Source organism: Rhea pennata, chromosome 13 (assembly GCF_028389875.1).
Source record: "Rhea pennata isolate bPtePen1 chromosome 13, bPtePen1.pri, whole genome shotgun sequence".
Taxonomy (NCBI): Eukaryota; Metazoa; Chordata; class Aves; order Rheiformes; family Rheidae; genus Rhea; species Rhea pennata.
The window spans coordinates 1,133,831-1,151,120 of record NC_084675.1 but is presented as its reverse complement, the minus strand read 5'-3'; the positions used below and the strand labels follow the sequence as shown (position 1 = coordinate 1,151,120).

The 17,290-nt window shown below is 44.7% G+C and overlaps 1 protein-coding gene across 1 annotated transcript in view; it reads right to left on the bottom strand.

The window, feature by feature from the left end:
* Window positions 1-10,012, bottom strand: part of CTCF (CCCTC-binding factor) — a 37,216-nt gene extending 27,204 nt beyond the window's left edge. The window contains exon 1 of the mRNA XM_062586512.1: window positions 9,955-10,012. The gene's annotated coding sequence lies outside the window, so the exon portion shown is untranslated. The remainder of the gene's footprint in view (window positions 1-9,954) is intronic.
* Between the last annotated feature and the right edge of the window lie 7,278 nt (window positions 10,013-17,290).

The window sequence follows — 17,290 nt, the reverse complement described above, 5'->3', positions numbered from 1 at the left end:
GAAGGGTCATCTTAGATTAGAACGTAGGTAACACATCATGCCAATCAACAACTTCACTGGATCAAGTACCTCTAACCAAGGAGAACTACACAAATATCACCACATGACAACATCTTTTAACCCAGTGGAGTTTGAGAAGAAAATACGTTCTGTGATGATTTGTTTGCATAAGCCACTCAGAGTAGACGTGGCCAAAAGCATTGTAAGTGTCATCTCAGGCATGTCAGCCACCTTAATATTTGATAGTCTGTTCCATCATACTGTCACTGAAGCTGCCAAATTCCTTTTCTCATAGGTTAAGACACTGACAAAGCAGACAGAGAAAAAACTGCTTCAGGAGGACAAACAATTATTTAAATACACACAATAGACCAGAGAATAAACTACGCTGGGCTCATACACGCTCTAATAGCTCAAAGAGCTAACAGAGCAGAAAGGAGTCAATTTTAGCTATTCTTGAGCAGGAAGGAGAGGAGAACATTAATGTGGAAGGTAGAGAAGGATCAAATAATCAAGGAGTATCTTTTGAATATTCAGTATTACTACAGGAAGCTGTAAGTCTCTCTTCAGAGACCACTAATTGTAGTAAGTTGGCAGGAACGTTGGACAACACTAACTTTTCATCCTTCAAAAAAGGATGTTTTAATGATCTGATAAACTTTGACTCAAACTACAGCCTTCAAAAAACTGATCCTTTTCCAACCTGTTATCTGAAAACTCCTTGAGTACCTATAACAGGTTCCTGTGTAATAATTAGGGAAGGTAGATCTAAAGTTTGTATTCATATTTGCACCTCCACAAAGAGGTGCAAAAAAAGTTAAAAGCTACTGTTTCAAAGTGTAGAATTATCACACTTAAGTACATAATGCAAAAGAGCAAATATTTTAATACAGTAATATTTACTGTTCTCATTTTTAAATCCCTGGATGTTAGAAGTGGCTACAAGGAGTCAGCTTTGCAAACTGAACACAACAAGATAGGGAAACTAGACATGAAGGTTAAGTTATTTGCCCCAAATCACTAAAGGTCCATAGCAATACAAAGCACTTATAGAAAACAGGCCAGGGCCCTTTTTATTGGACTGCAACATCATCCAAAAAACCAAAGATCTTTCTTTCAAGAAAAAAAAAATACAAACTGAAGAAATGGAAGAATTTAATTCATTTGAAGATTGACACAGTCAAATTCATTGCTTTATTTCAAATACGATAACACACATACAAATACTCAAAACACTGACTAGCATTTGTAGTGTAACTACCTTCTCAGAGTCTCTACATCACCCAAAATTATTTGCGGCACAGCTCCACAAAAGATTCAACTACATACTCAGAGCTGCTATATTTCCACTCCCCACTTGCATTATATGGGGGGATAGGGTTAGGGGGACAGGGAAGGTGGAGGTGGAGCAGACAGCAAAGTGAGGACCCTGACCCAGCTCTTGGCATGGCTATGTAAGTGTCAGTGCCAGCAGTGGAAGGAGATGGGGTTACAACAGTCCCAAAGTCAGTCAACCTAATTTACCATGGAAACCAGGACTTTCACTTCCCTAAATGCATGACTATTATTCCTGATACAGCAAGTACCTTAAGTTCATTCCTATAACCTTCATCAATAGGTTGCAAAATTCCTTCTCCAACAAGAAGGTAAAAAAAAAAGTTATGTTCTTGGATTAGCCGCCCATCCAGTCCAAATAGACCGTCTCCAACAGCAGGAGTAGGAAATGCTATGAGGGGAGGGCAATCAGGACTGTAAGTTCTACAGTCTACTGCCCTCATCCCAGCATCCACAGTAATGGGATGTTAGACAGGATATCTCTACCTATTCCCTTTAGTCTCTCTGGGCCTTCAAGTCTCCACAATCTCTTGCAGAAAGTGGTTTGCCATTAATTGTGATAGAGAACTCTGTTTCTTCCTCCCACAAGCTACAGGTTCACCACATAATTCACTGCATCTATCTAAAAAGTTGGTCTGGTATAAGTGCTAGCAACTACAGTGTAAAATAGCAGTCACGCTGGACACAAACTAAGTTTCTCCAAAGAACACAAGTGGAGGCAACAGAGCCATCCTATTTGCCCTCTTCGAACAGCCAGGAGAAACTAGAATTGCCAAACTTAAAGACACTTGTGTTGAAAAAAATTCAATTTGAAAGAGCATTTGGGTTACACAGAAGTTCTCTACAGCTTAGGCTTTCCCATTCCCATCTTTTTGACATATGCAGTTCTTGGAAAGTACTTTTAGGTTTCAGCAATCTCCACCTAGAGCTGCTTAGTCCTCTGTCAGGCTGCTAGTCTCGCTGTAAAATTCTGGAAAATTCAGAAGTGTCAAAAACCTAGTCAGACCTTGAGGCACAGTGTATTATCACAACCTGGTGTTAAGTGTTGTTTACTCCACAGATACTCTCCCTAGTTTCACTCTTCAGTATTCAGTATTTTACCAAATATGCACTTTAATACAAAGAGTCATGATACATAAAATAAAAGACTTTACAAAGCTACATTTTCTGAATTACATTCAATTAAAAACAAAAAGAAAAAAAAAACCACACTTTGTATTGTTGGAAATGCTCAGGCTAAGTAAAGCATTCTGGAAAGAACCCCTGCAACAATACAGCCTTGAGATTGACTGGCTGTGCAGCAGCTCTGCTGAAAAGGCCACAGGGTTACTGGGAGACAGCAAGCTGAATGTGAGCCTCATGTTCACAAGGTCAGACTGGCTTGATCACATTCTAGATTTCCAATGAAAAGTCCTAAACCTATCTCTGCTCAAAAAGATGGGAGGTGCTAGAAGGACATGAGGAGCTCCTCCACAATTTTTTTTCTTTCCTTTTCTTTTTAGCATGATCATCCTCCATCTGACCACCTAGTCTGATCTCTTGGGAGCGACAGCTCTCAAAATGACAGCAAAGCATACCAAGTATACAAAGCATAAGCAGTCAGTCCAGCACCTTCCAACTGCCTGAAGCAATTTTCTGAAGTGTTGGCACACTCTTGATTCAAAAGATATTAAGAAATAGAAAAATCCACCACTGCTCATCATATCACATTCCATTGGTTAATTATCTTCACTGTTGAAAAACTGAGGTCTTCATTTGAAATTGTCTAGCTACAAATTCTTGTTATGTCTGTCACCAAAATTAAAACCTCTTTAATATCCAGTTTTATCTTGCCAAAGAGATATCCAAGGATGCTCACCAAATCATCCCTCAATTTTGCTGCTAAATTGCATAGCAAACTCCTAAAATTTCATTGCATGACATTATCTCTAGCTCTTTGATCATTTTAGAGGTTAGGCAGTCTTGCTGCTGGCATTTCTCTCTTCCCCCACCCTTTTGAGCGCTGACACCAGAACTTGCATAATATTTTGGTAATGACTTCATCCCATACCACAGAAGTAAGAACACTATCTCTACTCATTCCATTAATGAGTCTGAGAATCACATTAGCTTCTTTGTCACAGTATCACCTTGGAAACCCAAGTTTAAACCATTTATCCACTCTGACTCCATAATATTCTTCAGTCACTGCTTCCTAGGGTACCATTTGCCATGATTTACTTTCAAGTGAATTTCCTTGTCCCCAGATGTACAGATTGACATTTGGCAGCCTTAACACACATGAGTGGATCTACTTCACCTCACAATCATGACAGCTGTCTTATTTCCCATTCCATGAATCACAATTTTATCATCTAGAAGGTTTAAATCAGAGATTTTGCACTATAATGAAAACACATTATGACAAGTACCAGTTTCTGCTTAACATCCTTGAAACTATTCAGTCCTGTACTTCCATGGACTATTCATGAACCAATCAACTGGATGGCATTTGCTGATTTTGTGCACTAATTTTTATTTCTGTAAAGGTATCTCACTTTATAAGTTGAGTTTGATAAAGTCTTCAATATAAAGGTTACAAGATCTAGTTTCCTTAAAGCCATGTGGAGTAGGATTAACTATGTACTTTTATCTTCTTGTTAACTAAATCCTGTACTAAGTCTAACGAGAGCTGGTATCAACCTCAACTACATACACATGTAGTAACATCATATAACACTAGTCAGATACCCAAGGTAGCTCAAGTGTCTTTCTCTGCACAGCACTACATCACTGACTGTTCACCCATCTCTAATACCGATACAACACTTCTCCCATTTCCTGGGATTTCCTTAGTATTCCAAATAGTGTTCATATTAAATACATGCTACTACTTTCTACACACTGGAACATGCCTAGCTATGGTAAGAAGTAAAAAAAGAAACACACCAACCCACTAGCAAATGCAAACATATCTTCTCCCTCCCAACAAAAATGAAGTACTTTTTAGAGAAACAGGAATTTCAGAGGCTTTCAGTGCTAAAGTCTAATTCTAAATACCTGCAGAGGGAATATAATATAGTATCTAATTACAGTGAACAATAGTCTTTACATGATTAGAAAAAAGCTACTTTCCCCTTCTCTATTTTATGGATGGTTACTTTACCTGCTGATGTTTGAGAGATATACAAGATCCTTATGATGATTCATATTAATACAGACAAAGGTATATTTCATGCTCCAAAACCATGTGTTTTGGGTTCAGTTTTGTTGACAAGTTCAATGAGGTCAACACAAATTTTTAGACTTCAGGGAAAAAGAAAATAAGATTTTCAGTATAAACAGAATTTAGTTCACACAGTCTCCCTAACCTGCCTCTACATTATAACAGTTCTAGAAACTTCATAGGTTTGATTTTATGGAAGACAAATAAGATTATGTTGTAAGGAGCAAATGCAGATAGCTGAATGACAGAACAATAGGTGTCTGGGCATAGTACCTGCACTACAGGTTGCAAAGAAAACACCACAGTGTGTTGAATTGCTACCAGTAAGGCAGCCTTTGACTGCATTACCCAGTCAGCACATCCTACCTGATCATTGTACCTCTTGTGCTTTTAAGCACATCTGGCCTCTTAATATCAATGACATATAATTATAATACAGTATACTGAAATCCTCAGTTGTTCGACAGTGAGAATTTGGACAGCTGAAACTGAAGGGATCATAAAAACAGAACTTAGCTAAGAAGTACAATTGTAAAGACCTATGAACCACAACTTTTTAATCACATGTTCACCTGTACAGAAAGAACAGAACAATTCTTCAGAAATCTGTTCTATCACAGATATCACTGTGACACATTTACTGCACTATTTTGAGAACAGCCACTTTGTTATTTCTATGTTGTCATCAGTTAAGGACCATACTAGAAAAACATTCCAAAACGTGATTGTTTCCAAGTTTATAATAAATAAATTGAAGGAAACATCAACTTTGCTTTCTGCTAGGCACTGAAACCGAGTTGTTCAGTGTACAATTACTTAAAGGTTAACACAACCTGAAAAATAAAAATCCTTACACCAGTTTGTGAGTCTTCTACTCTTCTTTTGGAGTTTGTTTTGTTAAGTCAAAAATACCAGGATCAATCAGCTAAGCATCTATTTAATTTTCCACATTAAGTATGTGGCTAGAATACATCTGCTGTATTTAATTTCTGATGAATAATGGATTAAGACAGAGAAGTGGGAGAAGCAGCAGAACTATTTCAAATGAAATTCAAACAACCCTCAGTACAAAAAAGAGCAACATTTTGAGTTACAGTCAAAGTACAGGAAAAGGTTTCCCTCTATTTTTCATCAAAAAGTCTGGAAAACATAAGGCAACATTCTGAAACAACTTTATGAATGGTAAATATGATCTTAAAAAAAAGGGGGGGGAGGGATCTGTGTGTTTCTCCAGGATCATGTAGTACTGTGGTACAGGAGAGTGAAATTTCATTGAACCAGTTCAACAAAGACTGAACTGGGTATCTGAACTAGAGCCAAATGGATGAACAGAGCTTTAAAGTCAAGCAAACAAGTCAGTGTAGTTCAGTAAGTTAATACAAACAAAATAACCACTAAGTCAAACCTTTAGTTTTTTAGCTCCACTATGGAAGCTGGAGACCAGCAGCAATTCAGGCAGCATATGAGATCCTGTGCGCAGATAGCACTGGTGGCTGTTCTTTATTAGATATATTTCTAAAGCACATATAATCATAGGAAGAAGAAAGCATTATGATCTAAAGCTCAACTACTCCCTCAAACATTCTCTCTCTGATGGAAAAGAGGTAGTAGAAGCAGGAGTTACCAGGAAAAGAAGTTTTAACGTGAATTTTCTGCAAATACAATCAATGGGTAGGAGAAAACCCCTGAAACCAACAGTGAGGTAGTGCCAAAGTCAGAATTTTTACTTCCGCAGCTTTGACTTCTTTACCATCTGCAAATTTGATTTCTAAGATGCCTTAAATGCTGGAGACGTCATCTTACACGACATCCTGCATCTTTCCTACAGCCAATCCCCAGTTGTAGCAAGCTATAAAACACACACTTGTGTTCTCAGTTGCCAGCAGGCTCCTGGTTACACCAAATGTCACATCTAAGGCCATGGAAGAATTTCCCCATTGGCACATGGATGGGAACTGTGACATCAGGTAAGGAATTTGTTTTTCTTTCCTCTACAGAAGGGGACAAGACTCACTTTGTGATACCTGCTTGTGACATGCCATGTCCCTGCAACAACAACTTTAGTCTTGGTTCTTCTCTCCCCAAACAAAAATTTTTTTTAAGCTATAGCTTTTACCTTGATTATAAGTTGCTCAAAAGCATTTCCAAGCCTCAAGTAGTTATAAGACTGGCTTACAGAATGGATGCTATATAGACCCTTTAGGCTAAAGCATCTGTGTGCCTGCCTGCAAGACAGGAGCCAGAAAAGGTTCTCTCTAGAACCAGAAGGGATCTATGGACACACTTATGAGCTAGGCTGCTAGGAATCAGAAAGAGCACAAGACATCCAAAACCCTACATAAACAACAAAACCAAAAACCATTATATAATTCTCTGTGTAGGTCTTGCCCTTTTTGCTCTATCCTCTATGCCCCAGTGTTGTGAACATCAGTAGCTTTTTCTAGATAGGGTGTGCCAGCATGGATGGTCTAAAAGGCATCAGTCCAACTTTACAGCATCATACGTTCAGAGGAGATCAACATAGTTAGGACAATGATGGCAAGCAGTAGCAGATCACCTACATTAGGGTTCCTGACACACATCTGCGCCTCACCAGATTTTCTTCACAAGATAAACCTTCAGAAATGTCAAAAGATGCTACATATAGAATGTGCATGGATTAAAACACAGAACAGCCTGCAGTTTGAAATATCACTATATCTTTCTGGAAAGTAAGCCTGTACAAGCAATACACACACTTACAAAATTCTCTGAAATAGCTAGTGTACAGAACACTGTTTAGACAGAGCAGGAAGTACTACTAAAAGATCAGAGCTCAAGAACACTTACTATTATAGGTGATGAAAGACCTGCCTAAGCATGAATCTTAAGGGCAAGGAATACTCTGGCTCTTGTCAGAGAGCAAATAAGCTTAATGTTCAACCAGACTTCAAAAAAATCTTATTATATCCAAGAACTCTTGCTTCTCTAAAGTACTAAAGGGAAGAGAAGAAAGCAAAGTTAAGTTCTGGAACAGACTCTATGCAGAAGAAATTCCATAGCACCTAGATTTTTAGGCAAATGCAGAACAAATACAAAAACAGTGTGTCAGCTTCTGGCATTTCCAAGAAAGTTATAACGGTACTATCAGGCAGACATCAAGCTGCAGCGACAAAAACTGGTAACCATACACATAACCCAACCATCATTCTGATTCAAGATACGCCTGCTAATACTAAAAGCAGTTCTTGAAGTAGTCCTTTCCCTCAATAACACTGTAAGCATGAGTTGCCAATAAACCTGCATTGCAACGACAACTCTCCAAGCTCTCTCCAAAATACTACAGCCAGTTTTGTCCAATTCTATTGTACAGTCACTTGAGGGTGTAAGGAACTCACATTTTGAGGAACAGTGTCCGAGTAAAAGGCACAGAAACATCCCACAAAGTTCTGTAAGTGTTAATGAAACCGTTCTGTGCATCCTAACAACCTTTCTCAGGTACGTTTTAAGTACAGACTATGCAGAAATTTGAAACAGAACAGAAAATTGAATTAGTTCCATATACCCAGAAAATAAAAAGGCAAAGCAAAAATAAAAAAATCCAGAATCACCTTTAGAAAAAGCACTGTTTTGCCCTTATGCTTAAATCACTCCTTTCTTCATTCCTAATGGTATCTTCTGTACTTAAGTAAAAGGTTAGGAACATTTAAAATAAGAACCTCAGCTTAAATACAATTTGGAGCTATTTCTGACACTCAAAGTACTTCTGTGAGTTGAACAGGCTCTGCACAAGCAGAATAAATTGCAGAATTTGAGAAAATGTTTACAGTTCCTACACTGAAACAAAAAACACACATGTATTGGAAGTGGTAGATACAGTATTTCAGGTATTTTTAGTAACATCTCTGAAGTTCATTAATAGAATATAATAACCATGGCATGAGGTGAAGCACAGCCATGCATGAAAAAGACTTTTTTTTTTTTTTTTTTTTTAAAGGAAGTCAATCAGGAAAGCCAGCTGGTTTTCACCAGCAAACAAGTCCTAAGAAAGGATTACATTGACTAGAAAAGGATGCATACAACATGGCAAAACCCCGTATCAAAGCAATTTAACAGAGCCAAGAATAAATCAGATACTGTACTAATATATTTACCGAAAACATTAAAAATTGACGTAAAGAACAAAAAGCATACGGTGTCTAAGCAAAACACGTGTGATATACTCCTTTGCATCACAAAAAGAATTAGGTTGTGTGCCAGCTCCCCACCCCCAAACAACCTCGTGTTAAGATATGCAATAAAAACGTATTTAGCAACGTGCGCTAAGATCTTCATCTCCACAAAAGCAGTCTCTTAAAAAGGCACGAAAGCAAAAGCCAAGTTGTGGAGGGGAAACGGCTTGGAAATGTATCTTTGCAGGCCTGCAGCTCGGCCAAGTTTAAGCAAGCGACAAAACTTAACGCGAGGCCGGCGGCAGCCCAGGTGCGCCGCACCACCGCGTGTTGCCGGTCCCAGGCGAGCCCCGCGCGAGCCGGTCCCGTGGGACTGCGTGAGCCCTCCCCCCCCCCGGCGGCATGAAGCCCCGCGGGCGCCCCGGGCCCCGAGCGCCACGCGGGGACGGGGACGGCGGCCCTGTGGCAGGGCACTCGCTCGCCTGGAGCGACGGGAGGGCGGCGGCGGGGCAGCGCGGCGAGAGCGGGCGCCCCCCAGCCGCACCCGCGTCCCGGTGCTGCATGGCGCTGCTCAGCCTGCCTTGCAGAGGGAGCTCGAGTCCCGCTCTGCGCCTTGCAGCGCCTCTCACTCCGCAGCACACGCCAGCGCAGCAAGGCGGCGGCCGGCAGGAGCGGGACACGCAGCCGCCGCCACCGCGTCCGCCCTGCGGCCAGGCGCCGGCCGGACACCAAGCGAGGCCAGGGGCACCGGGCAGAGCGCGCCGGGCCGAGCCCCGCAGAGGTTCGCGTGGGGAAGGCGGGAGGGGAAGCAGCCGCGCTCGGGCGGGTGGGGAGCGGGCCAGGCCCGGCGGGGCGGGGAAGGCGGGGGAGGGGAAAGGAAGAGAAGGGAAGGGAAGAGAAGGGAAGGGAAAGGAAGGAAGGTGCCGGTGGTTCGCGCGGCGGGGAGGGGGCGGTAATTAGCCCCAGCGGTTCGGCGGAGGAGACAAAGGAAAGAAAATGGAGTCGCGGCCGGTGGTTCGGCGGCGGCCTGCCCGGGCGGGGGCGGCGGCGGGAAGGGAGGCCCAGGCAGGCCGCAGCCCAGCGCCGCGCTGTGGGGAATGGCGGCGGTAGCAGGCAGGCGCCGGCCGCGCTGGGGACGATAGAGGGAGACAAAGCCCCCTGCTTCCCCGGCGGCGGCCGCTGCGGGGCCCCAGCCGAACCGGAGCCCCATCGTGACACCTAGAGGCCGGAGAAAGCGACTGCAAACCCCCCGCCACCGCTTACCTGCGCCCGCACCCCGCCGAGCTCGCTCGGGCCGCCGGGCCCCGCCGCCGCCCCGCGCCGCCCCGGGCCCCGCGGAGCCGCCACACCCCGCACGCCCTGCCGCGGCCACCGCTAGCGCCCAGCACCAGCTCGCGGTTTAATCGCTCCACAGTCGCTTCGGACACAAAATGGCGGCGAGCGGGCGGAGTGCGCCTGCGCGAGCGCGGCTGCCGCGGCTGCCGGCCGGAGCGGGGAGGGGTGGGAGGGGGAGGCGGGCCGGCCGCGCGGGGAAGCGGCCGCGCAGGGCAGGCTGGGAGGGCGGATAGGAGGGAAGAAGAGGGCGCGAATCGCGCGCCAACTTCAAACGTGAGCCGTGGCCGCGGCGTCACCCGGCCGCGCGCGAGCACGCACAGACGCCTTGGGCGTGCGTGCGTGCGTGCGTGCGTGCGTCACGCGCCGCTGAGGGCGGGCTGTCGGCTGCGGCGGCGGCGGCGGCGGTGGCGGTGGCGGGAGGCAGCGGTCGACCCGGGCTCGCCGCGTCCGCTTTGCTCGGGGTGTCCACCTGTGGAGCTCGGCTGGCTGTTCCGCACTGACGGACAGCTGGGCAGGGTGGGTGGCGTGGCCTCGCTGTGTGGAGCTGCGCGTGGCCCTGCCCAGGACGAACTTGGCAGGTGCCGGGAGCCCTGTGAAGACTGGAGGCTGTCGCCCACTTCCCCTTTGCTGCCTGCAACCTGGTGGCCCTCGTGACCTGCATGCTGAGCACCTGAGATATGAAGGGGCTTGGGCATGCTACCGTCACTTGCAACCCCAAAACCTTAACCATGCCCACCTCTGCACACCTGCTTTAACCTATACTGAAATTTGCAGGTCTGTTAGAGCAGGAAATGTGCTAGAGTTCCTGAGATTACCAAGTGATTGGAAAAGGAGCACTTAAGGTAGATAAGCTGTAGCAAAAGGTTAGACTGAAATTACTGCATTGGTCCACGCTGTGGAAGACTTGACAAGCTGAAAGACCAAAGCTTTTCATATACTGGGAGAGGATTCAATACTGTCCCAAATTAGGGTGTCATTAGGAAAGTTAAAGGACACCTTCTTAAACAGCAAGTTATGGGAGTTAGGTGGTATTTCTCTGGTGGTTATAAAAGAGCTCAGACTTGCCAAACTAGCAGTTGAGTGGAGTATAACTTACTGCTCAAATTAACTTAAATACTGAAGGACCTGAAGATGGCAAATACACAGTTAGTTCCCAATAGGGAACTTCTAGAAAATTTATTGATAAGTTTGATCCCTGCCCATCAAAGCTTAGACAAAACTATCTGTCTACGATTTGCCTTGCCCTGCCTTTCTGAAACAGCCACACCTTTAGTAGTGAGATGTATGAATTTATACTACATAACATACACGAGTGTGGTGTACTGTTCCTTGCTGAAAGTGGCCTGTGGGTTGTGCATTGGGATGGTTCTTAATTTTTACATCTTAGGTGGTTCTGAAGTGTAGTGGTGAATACCTTGCAGTGAAAAAGGAAAGTGAAATAAAGAAGGCTTCCATAAGTATGTAACCAACAAAAGAAAGGCTAGGGAAAATGTGGGCTGGCTACAAAATGGGTCAAGGACCCTAGTGACAAAGGGCACTGAAAAGACAGAGGTACTGAGTGCCTTCTTTACCTCAGACAACCTGGGTGGAGGAGGATCAGGTTAGGGATCACTGAAACCAAATGGTTGTATGTTCAGAGATCCTGATGGGATGCACCTGTGAGTGCTGAGGGAGTTGGCTGGTATTATTGCAAAGCTACTCTCAATTGTCTTTGAAGGGTCATGGTGATCGTGAGAGATTCCTGGGGACTGGAAGAGAGCAAATGTCACTCTTGTCATCAAGGGCAAGAATGAGGATCTGGGGAACTACAGACCAATCAGCCTCACTTCAGTCTCTTGGAAGTTGAAGCAACTAATGCTAGCAACTAATACTCTTTCTAGACACGTGAAGGACTGAAGGGTGATTGAGAGTAGTCAGCATAGATTTACAAAGATGAAATTTTACTCAGCCAACCTGATCGCCTTCTATGATGAGATGACTGCCTTGGTGAATGAGAGGAAAGCAGTCGATGTTGTTTTTCTTGACTTCAGTAAGGCTTTTGACACTGTCTCCCATACTATCCACCCAGACAGGCTGATGAAGTGCAGGCTAGATAAGTGGTTAATGAGGTGGACGGAAAACTGGCTGAACTGATGGACTCAGAGGGTTGTGATCAGTGGCATAAAGTCTAGCTAGAGGCTTGTCACTAGACGTCACTAGGAGTCAATCCTCAGGCCAGTACAATTTAACATCTTCATTAATGACCTGGATGATGGTAGCAAATGCACCCTCAGCAAAGTTGCAGATGTCACAAAACTGGGAGGAGTGGCTGATACATGAGGTGTTTTGGTGCCATTCAGAGGGTCCTGAGGGCTGGAGAGAGAGGCAGAGAGAAACCTCATGAAGTTCAACAAGGGGAAGTGCAGAGAGAATGCATCCAGGGAGAAATAACCCCATGTGCCAGTACAGGTTGGGGGCTGACCTGCTGAAGAGCAGCTTTGCAGAGAAGGCCCTGTGAGTCATGGTGGCAATGTACCTTTGTGGCAACAGAAGGCTATCAGGCCTGCATTAGGAATAGCATTGCCAGCAGGCCAAGGGAGGTGATCCTTCCCCTCTACTCAGCCCCAGAGAGGCCACATCTGGAGAATTCTGTCCAATACTGTACTTGCAGTACCAGAAAGATGGCTTTACTGGAGTGAGTCCAGCTACACAGCTACAAAGATGAAGGGACTGGAGCATCTCTTACATGAGGAAAGACTGATAGAGCTGGGGCTGTTCAGCCTGGAGAAGAGAAGACTCTAGGGGATATTATCAATGTGTATAAATAGCTGGGAAAGTATAAAGAAGATAGGTCCAGACTCTTTTCAGTGGTGCCCAGTGACAGGTCAAGAGGCAATGGGCACGAATTTGAACATATGAAATTCTATTTGAACACAAGAAAACACTTTATTGTGAGGATGGTTGAATGTTGGAACAGATTGCCCAGTGAGGTTGTGGAGTCTCCATCGGAGATATTCAAAACCTGACTGAATGATGTCTTGGGCAATGTGCTTTAACTCACCCTTGCTTGAGCAGGAGGGTTGGATCAGATGGTCTCCAGAGGTCTTTCCAACCTCAGCTATTCTGTGGTTCTAAGAAACCTAAATAAAGTTCCTGTGAATAAATGAAGATCACTTTCACAAGGGGGAGTTGTGAGCAAAGACACATTCTTAGAAAGCATATGGGCTCTTGTGTTCTTCATGGTGTGATACTTTCTGCATCTTCCTCTGTTGCAGAATCTTCTAGGTTTGACATATTTTTTTATCCCCAGTAACACTGTTGAAGACTTAGTAGCTGATTGACAGGCAAGCTGAGAGGAAGAGAAATTTCCATGAGCTCATGCTACATCCTCTTTGCATTCTCTTACCATGAAAACATGTGAAATGAAGCTAGGAGAATGAGTAAAAATATTAATAATTTTAAATTCAGATGCATTGGCAGGAAGTTAAATTTCTTCCTCTTTTTACTAACCTATCCTTCCCAGGAGGCAGGGAACAAAAGCAGGGAATTCAGAGAGAAGACTAAATGTAAAGTAACCTCGGCATAAACCAATGCTCATAGGACTAAGGAGTTATAAGGATGTTACAGCTGAAACTGATTTTAAAAATCTTGCCCCAGATTTTTGTCTCTTGAGATGTCATTGCAGGGCACAGTTAAAGCTGTTCAGCAGCCTAGACTTTACCTCAACCTGCTTAGCAACTGACAAAAATAACAAACATAAGTAGCATATATTAGCATATATAAATTGTGTCCTTAAATCATAGTCTGAGTAATGGTTACAGGAAGGGAGAAGGGTCTGGCAGACTGCTATTTCGTGAAGAGGTAGTTAAGATGAGAGGTGGTGGTGAGAGAGGATTAGGTCATGAGTCTTACTGTGTCCCTGCTTTAAGGGTTTTCCTTGCCTGAGTTGTCCCAGGCCTTGCAAAGCAGGGCATTGGTGATGGTGCCATGGAGAGCTTTATGAGCACTGATGTTCCTTTCCTCTTGACAATTCGCTTCTGAGGATTAGGACACAAGACTGAGTCCATTAATTCATTACAACAGCGGAACTGTAGCATAGCAAACAGAGAGGACAAACTGACTGGTTGAATCACTAGAATGCAGTTCCCTTTCTTCAACTTCTGCTGAAGGAGGGAAATTTTAGTTACAATACAGTGTCAAAAAGTGGCCATTAACTGTAAGCAGTGATAGGGTTTAGCCCACAACCATGGCCTAATTGCATGAAAAGTTTGAAGAATCTGTTATTCTGTTAAGATGATTTCTGAGGAAAAGAGATCCTTAGTATGAATTTCTTAAAAGAGTCATTTGCATTTATGGAAAGATGTCAATCAATTTGCATGCTGTAATTTTGTGGAGAATGGCGTATCTTTCAGGTATAGATGTAAATCCTGCTTTAAGCTCAACTTAGTTCAGGCACTAATTAAAATGGAGGAGCTGTAGCTACACGCTAAGATAACTTTTTATAATCCTTTAAATACTCAGACCCAGAAATAAAGGAATTTTAATGACCCATCTACCTTCTGTTTGTAGTTGTCCTGTGACAAACCAATGTTTGTCTTTTGTATCAGGAATCTACCTCACTGCTTAGGAAATAGAAATTGTTCTTGCACACATCTGTTCCTGAATTTCTCTAAGTCAAAAGTCTATCAAACTATCTATAAGCATGTGCTGGGGGTGTGGCTGACCTTTTAATTATGAATTCCTCGCTCAGGCATGCCTTTGAGTTGATATGCAGAGTATTCAAGCCTTTACAATGCTCCCAGCTTCAGTAACAGTTGAGAATAGTCAGTATCCCTGAAAATCAGCCTCCTAGCATGTTCAAATTAGGCACCAGCAGCAGAGGTGGCTTCTTTAAAGTTGAGTGCAGCCTTTCCTAAATACGCCTTGCCCTGGAGCAGAACAGCAAGGACTAAACTGAGGAAATCCCAGCTCTTTAATGAGGCCCCCAGTTGAGCTCACTCCCCTTGTTTCCTGCTGTTAGTAACTCTGTGCTTCAAGGGCCCTCAAACAAGACTTCGGGACTAAGGCTTTCTTTGACACATTTTAAGGAGGATAACAGTCAGATTTCAGAGCTGACATAAAACTGAGTTTTGAACAGTGCCTAGAGCAGGCTTTGGTCTCTATCTGAGATCAGGCTTCAGCTGTCTCCCTAGGAATGCAACACTAGACTTCAGGAGAGCAGACTTTAGCCTCCCCTGGGTACTGCTTCAAGGGATCCAATGAGTTAAGGGCTTAGAAGGAAGGGGGGTCCAGGAGAGCCAGCTAGTATTCAAACATCACTTCCTCCAAGCTCAAGAGCGGTGCATCCCAAGGAGAAAGAAGTCCAGCAAAGGGAGCAGGAGACCTGCACAGATGAGCAAGGAGCTCCTGACAAAGCTCCAACAGAAGAAGAAAGTACACAGAATGTGGAAGAGGGGACAGGCTACTTGGGAGAATTATAAGAATGTTGTCAGAGCGTGCAGAGATGTGATGAGGAACACTAAGGCTCATTTAGAATTACGTTTGGTGATGGATGTAAAGGACAACAAGATGGGACTCTTCAAATACATCAGTAGCAAGAGGAAGACTGGGGAAAATGTGGGCCCACTACTGAGTGGGGTGGGGGCCCTGGTAATGAAGAATACAGAGAGAGCAGAATTACTGAATGCTTTCTTTGCTTCAGTCTTCACTGCTAAGGGCAGCCCTCAAGAATCCCAAAGCCTGGAGACGTGAGAGAAAGTCTGGAGAAAAGAAGCCTAACCTTTGGTTGAGGAGGATAGGATTAGAGATCTTCTGGGCAAACCTGACATCCACAAATCCATGGGCCCTGATGGGATGGACCCACGGGTACTGAGGGAGTTGGCAGATGTTGCCAGGCTGCTCTCCATCATCTTTGAAAAGTCATGGAGAACTGGAGAGGTACCTGAGGACTGGTAGGAAGGCAGTGTCACTCCAGTCTTCAGAAAGGGCAAGAAGGAGGACCCAGGCAACTACAAGCCAGTCAGACTCACCTCCATCCCTGGAAAGGTGATGGAACAGCTCATTCTGGATGTCATGTGTAAGCATATGGAGGAAAAGAAGGTGATCAGGAGTAGTCAGCATGGATTCACCAAAGGGAAATCCTGCTACACCAACCTGATAGCCTTCTATGATGGAATGCCTGGCTTGGTAGATGAGGGGAGAGCAGTGGACGTTGTGTACCTTGACTTGAGCAAGGCTTTCAACACTGTCTCCCGTAACATCCTCCTAGGCTCAGGAAGTGTGCATTAAATGAGTGGACAGTGAGGTGGATTGAGAACTGGCTGAATGTCAGAGCTCAGAGGGTTGTGCTTAGTGACACAGAGTCTAGTTGGAGGCCTGTGGCTAGTGGCGTTCCCCAGGGCTCCGTACTGGGTCCCATCCTGTTCAACTTGTTCATCAATGACCTGGATGAAAGGACAGAGTGCCTCCTCAGCAGGTTTGCTGATAATACCAAGCTGGGAGGAGTGGCTGATACACCTGAGGGCTGTGCTGCCCTTCAGAGAGACCTGGACAGGGTGGAGAGCTGGGCAGAGAGGAACCTCATGAGGTTCAACAAGGGCAAGTGCAGAGTCCTGCACCTAGGGAGGAATAACCCTAGGCATAACCTAGTATGAGCTGGGAGCTGGCCTGCTGGAAAGTAGCTCTGCAGAGAAAGACCAGGGAGTGCAGGTAGATGACAAGTTGACTATGAGCCAGCAATTTGCCCTTGTGGCCAAGAAGGCCAATGGTCTCCTGGGATGCATTAGGAAGAGTGTTGCCAGCAGGTCAAGGGAGGTGGTCCTGCCTCTCTGCTCAGTACTGGTGAGGCCTCCTCTCGAGTACTGTGTCCAGTTTTGGGCTCCCCAGTACAAGAGAGACATGGAGCTACTGGAGAGAGCGCAGTGTAGGGCTATGAGGATGATCAGAGGGCTGGAGCACCTGCTCTCTGAGGAACGGCTGCGAGAGCTGGGCCTGTTTAGCCTGGGGAAGAGAAGCCTGAGAGGGGATCTTATCAATGTGTGTAAGTACCTGAAAGGAGGGTGTCAAAGGGATGGTGCCATACTCTTCTCAGTGGTGTCATGTGTTGGGACAAGAGGCAATGGGCAAAAACTGAACCACAGGAAGTTCTGCCTGAACGTGAGCAGGAATTTCTTCACTGTGAGAGTGATGGAGCAGTGGAAGAGGTTGTCCAGAGAAGTTGTGGAGTCTCCTTCTCTGGAGATCTTCAAAGCCCGCCTGGATGCAACCCTGTCTAACATGCTTTAGG